The sequence below is a fragment of the Lipotes vexillifer genome, unplaced genomic scaffold (genome assembly GCF_000442215.2).
Source record: "Lipotes vexillifer unplaced genomic scaffold, Lipotes_vexillifer_v1.1 scaffold1699, whole genome shotgun sequence".
In the NCBI taxonomy this organism is placed as follows: Eukaryota; Metazoa; Chordata; class Mammalia; order Artiodactyla; family Lipotidae; genus Lipotes; species Lipotes vexillifer.
Genome location: NW_006796961.1, coordinates 510,643 through 515,917, shown reverse-complemented (window position 1 = coordinate 515,917; position 5,275 = coordinate 510,643). Strand labels below are relative to the sequence as shown.

The following is a 5,275-nucleotide window of genomic DNA, read 5'->3' as shown; positions in this document are numbered from 1 at the left end:
AACTGGCGGGGGTGGGGGGGCGGGGGGGGGGATGCTCCTGGTATCTAGAGGGTTGAGGCTAGGGATGCTAAAAAGTCCTATGATGCACAGGTCACTCCCCCTGCCAAGAATGATACAGCCCCAGCCCCAATGTCAGGAACGCCACAGCTGGGAGACCCTGCCCTGGGACCCTCACCTGTCTGCACCACCTCCCCGATCCTGGACAGGAGTGCCCACCTGGCTGCCTGGCCTACCGGGTATTTTTAGCCTCTGAGGGAAAGGCCCTGGCTATTTTTAGCTTTGGGGAGGGGGGTGGGCAAGGCTATTTTTAGCCTGGGCATCTATTTATTGCAATTTTTGTCTTCCCCAAATTTTGGAGTTGGGGGGAGGGTGGCAGGGGGGCTTCTACTTGGCTAATTCCCCAGCGCCGGGACAGACCACTGAAACAAGGGTGGGGCGTGAGAGAGAGCCTGGGTTAGTGTCCCCACGAAGGAGGGGTTGCTCAGTCCTTGACCATGGCACTCCTACCCCTGGCAAGGGCAGGGGGTCCCCACATTACCCTCCAGGCTCTAAACCCTATATGCACGCAGCCCTGCAGGGGAGCCGCCTGCCCACACTGATACCCCCACACACAAGAGCACCCATGAGGCCACCTCAGGCAGAGGCCTCACAGGTGTCTGCATGGGACAGGTGCAGGGATGGCCTGGTCTGGCCCCTGGTGGGTAGCCCTGGATCCCCCAAAGGGACCGGGGTCGATGGGGAGCCCTCCCTGTGCAAAGCCTGGGGGGAGTCCCCTGGGGTCTCCAGTCCTTTGAGAGGCCCCCTCCCACTTACTCAGCTAAGAGTTCCTGAGCATCTACCGTGCGCCAGGCATAAGTTTAGGCACCTGGCATCCGAAAGCAAACCAAGTAACAAATTCCCTGAGCACTTGGATCCTGGTCGGGGAGACAGACGATAAACAAACAGGCACAATAAATCAGGAAATCACAGAGTGTGCGAAAAGCTATCCGCGCTACAGAAAGTCAGGAGGTGGGTGGGAGGCTGCAATTTTAAGCAGGTTGCATGGGTAAAGGTTACTGAGGAGGTGACATCTGAAGCGGGTGAGGGAACAAAGTCTTTGCAGATGTCTGGCTGAGGGGTCCAAGTGAAGGAGCGGCCAGTGCAAAGGTCCTGGGGTAGGACTGTGTTTAGGAGCAGTGAGGAGAGAGCGGGTGAGGGGGAAGAGGTGATAGGGAAGGTAATGCAGGTTTGGACCATAGGACACCCCACGGGATTGGGATGTGCTGTGGTGCCAAGACGCAGCGGCTGCTGTTTTCCAAGTCAAGGGCTGCCTCTCCCCAGATGGGACTCTGGCCCTTCTGGATGGGGAGACACAAGCCTTCTCCCCCTTCTCCTGCTACGACAGGAGCCCCTTGATTGAAATTGCTTTTGTCACTAGACTGTGTGCTCCCTGAGGACAGGACTGGGGCACTGTCCCCACGGCGTCCCCAGCACAGCGCCTAGTGAAAAGACACTTGGCAGATATTCACAGATTTCATAAAAAGGTGCACCCAGTCTCACTCCAAGGAGCCCTACATACATACATCTGGGAGCATGCCTGCAGGTGCCCACAAGATGCAGAGCCGCTCACACATGGAAACACACACACACACACGCACACACACACACTGCCAGCCCCTCTGCAAAACTCACAAACACGAGCACACAGGAGGCCCTTATGAACATAGGACCAGCCTGTCGGACACGTGGCCGGCTGCACACAGGCTTGTCCAGGTCACCATCCAAATCACACAGAACAGGTACACACAGGTGCAGACAGATGTGTAACAGAGGACTGGATTCTAGGGGCAGTGGGAGCCACTTCCAGACCTCTGTTCAGCAGCCCCCTCCCACCTGGGACCCCACTTTCTTTTTCATCAGGGTGGCCAAGGTGAGAGCTGGGAGGAGTGCTGGTGCAGTCAGGTCCAGCTCCAGACCCAGGGAACCCCCATCTCAGGAGCATCCCCACCCCCACCCCCCGCCTCCCTGGAGGGTCTGGAGGAGGGGAAATGTCTGGCGTCTGGAAATTGAATCCTCGAGAGGAGCCCACACAGAAACCAGAGCCTCCTGTGTGTCCTTGGCCACACGTCTGGCTGGAGAGGTAGGGGGGGGGGCAGAGACTGAAAACTTCAGCTCCCCGTGGCCAGAGGGTGGGGACATCGGGGATCCCTCTCCTCCTGTTCTCCATCACGGGCACCCATTCTGGGGCCAAGCAGCACAGCCTCCTGGGATCCAGATGCCCAGGCTGGGGCTGAAGCGCCACACTCTCTCCTGCCAGCCTGGGCACCCAGGGAGGACGCAGATACGAGGCGCAGGCAGCAGGCAGGCCCGCACATGCAGGTGGACCCCAGGCCGGGACCAGATCGCTTGATGCGAACAGACTCCAGAGCAGCCAGGGCGCCCGCTGGCCCCTCCCCCACTGGCCGGCAGGGTCCTCCTTGGGCCCCCCAGGAGAAGAGGCTCCCCAGGGCAGGCTGGGAATAGAAACCAAGCTTCGGGTCTCCTGCCTTCCACCCCCTCCCTGCAGGCCCCACAGCCCAGATGCGCTGGTCCCCAGCTACCTGCCCTCCCCCAACCCTGGGCACCGTCTCCACGTCCAAGGGCAGACACAGCACAAGTGATCCTGCCTTAGGCCAGCTCTCCACAAGTGGATGTTGGGATGGGCACCCCCTGGAGTGAGGGGGTCCTGGTAGGCCATTGGAGAGCAGGAGTAACAAGCATGGGGTGAGCCAAGGCCCCATGGGAGGCCAAAGAGCAGGAAGGAGGTGGCAATGCCAGCAGGGGGGCCGGGCACTCACATGTGAGCACATGCGTATGTGCTCGGGGCGCGGGGGCCCCTGTTGCCAGCCAGGGATCGAACTGGTTCCCTTTTCTGCTTTCCAGATGATTTTTCATCTCTGTAATTAATGGGCAAGTCAGTTCTGAACAGCATGGCAGGCAAATTGCTGGTTAGGAAGATCACGGATAACTTTCTCGATATGATAATGAAAGTTGTATTCCTTCTCTCAGTCTCCCTGTTTTCGTCCTACTTTTAAGTAATACATCTGGCGTTAGTGGGAGGGGAGTGGGGAGGAAGAAGACACCTGCCCCCAGAGCTGGGGCCTGACCCAGGCCGACCCGGGGTCCTCAGCCCCTGGCCATGGGGCAGATGGAGAGGATGAGAGACGGGGACCCTCCGTGGGGCACCCTGACACCCCGATGACCGATTCAGGGCATCAGGCCTAGGAGACCACGTGGAGGGCAGGGAGCCCCCAGGCTGCTAGCCAGGGTGAAGGAGTTGGGACTGGGGTCAGGTTACAGGCTTATGCCGGCCCTTGGGTGCTGGAGAGGGGAGCAGAGATCAACGGCCTCTCCCCAAGGAGGATTGAGATCCACAGGCCCAGAGCAGATATCCACTCTCAAGCGTAGTACCCCACACCTATCCTCACACTGTCCAACCTCGTCTCCTTGATGACTCCTGAAGCAGCTAAGAGAATAGGGCAAGCAGAGAGAGGGAGAGAAAGAGAAAGAGAGAGGCGGAGGGACAACCAGCCATCTTGGCAGCCATTTTGAACCCCTCCCCCTGCTTCCCCCTGCACACCACATGTTTGGAGGTGGGCCGTGGAACCCAGGCCCTGGGTCCTGCAGAAGCCAGGAGGAAAGGGGGCCCTGGGACGGAGGGACACCCGTTCAGCTGCCATGACTGGGGTCGGGGGGAGAGGTGGGGGAGGGAGGAGTGGACTGCGGGGAAGGTACAGTGAGGTGCTGGGCAGGGATGGGGCTGGGTGCTGACCGAGACTGGGAGACTCGGGACAGGGATGTGCGTGCGGGCTGTGTGCAGGCAGGGGGCTGGCTGTCTTCAGATGGGTGCCAGAGGTGCACTGGAGAAATGCCTGTGGGGCCACTTTTTGGCCAGGGCTGGAGCACACACAGCGCTGCCCACCCTCTTCTGCACGGACTCCGGTCACAGGACCCTCAGATGGAAAGATGACAATTGAAACCCCCAGTCTTTACCCAGTGAACACCTGGGAGAGAGGAAGGGCTTGCTCTCAAAGCCCGAATCCGGGTGGATTAAACCCAACAGCTTCCCACGCTTAACCGGGTACCGCGGAGAGAAGATGCTCTCGGTGGCTACAGCCGGCCAGACACCCAGACAGACCCCTCCCCATCCCCCGCGCCTCTGCCTCCCAGAGAAAAACAACCCCCAGCCCGGCATCCTGCGGTGCCAGCCCCCAACGCGGCTCCTCTGGGGGCCAGGGCCCGCGCGCGGCGCGCACACGCACCCTCTCCGCTCACACCCAAACACCTACACAAACAGGGCGCCAAGCACCCGCGCGCACACGCACCGGGGACACGCAGGCACCGCCGCGCCGCTTCCCCACAAAGGCTGGCGCGCGCGCGGGCACACGCAGCCACGCGCGGGCACACTCGCGGTCCCCTCCCCCCACCGGGCACCCCGCGGCCGCGCATCCGCACCCCCGATACTCCGTGGGGGCTGCCCCTCCCGGTCCCCTGGCCGGTGCGGGTGAGGTGCAGGCCGCCCTCGATTCTCCTCGCGCTCCTGTGAGGTGACCCGCGGCTCCAGCATCCCCTCCCCCTTCCCGGCTAGCACAGGCCCCAGCTCCCACCCTCCCTACCTCGGCCCACACACCGGGCCCAGGTACGGCGTCCCCCTTGCCCTGGGCCCGCAGACACTCACCTGTCCAGCGCCGCTCCGGGGTCCGCTTTGCGCGTCTCTCCTGCGGCTCCGAGAACCCAGGCCCCCCGCCCGGCACATCTCCCGGAACCGGGGCGGGGGTTAAACAGGCGAGGGTTGGCGGGGCCCAGCACCACAAAAATAAAAAAAAAAAAAAAAAGCGGATTACACAGCTCCAAAGGCGGCCCCCTCGCGGCAGCGGAGACTCGGGGCTGGGGGCAACCGGGTCCGCGCCCCTCACAGGGAGGGAGGCGGCGGAGGCGGCGAGGCGGGGGCGGTGTCAAAGCTCCGGGGGCTGGGGCGAGGCGGAGCCCCCCGAAGAGGCGCTAGCAGCTGCCCGCATCTCCCCCGCAGCTCCGCGGCCCCGACGGAGGCTGCACGTGTGCGCCCAGGCGACTTCCCAGCCCCCTCCGACGGTGGCAGCCGAGGGGTTAACGGGGTAGCTGGGGCGCCCCTGCAGACCCCCGCCGCCCGGCGGCGCCGCTCCGGGGCCCGCGGGGCCCCATCCGCCGGGGCCTTCTCGGCAGACGGCGGGGCGGGGGCGCCGCAGCGCCGACAGCTCCCGCGCAGACGGCTCGGGCT

General features: G+C 62.9%; 1 protein-coding gene across 2 annotated transcripts in view; it reads right to left on the bottom strand.

Annotated features, from left to right (window-relative positions):
• The window catches only part of ADGRL1 (adhesion G protein-coupled receptor L1), a 45,038-nt gene extending 40,005 nt beyond the window's left edge, over positions 1–5,033 (bottom strand). For both annotated transcript variants that reach the window (XM_007469050.1, XM_007469051.1), the window contains exon 1: positions 4,697–5,033. The gene's annotated coding sequence lies outside the window, so the exon portion shown is untranslated. The remainder of the gene's footprint in view (positions 1–4,696) is intronic.
• Between the last annotated feature and the right edge of the window lie 242 nt (positions 5,034–5,275).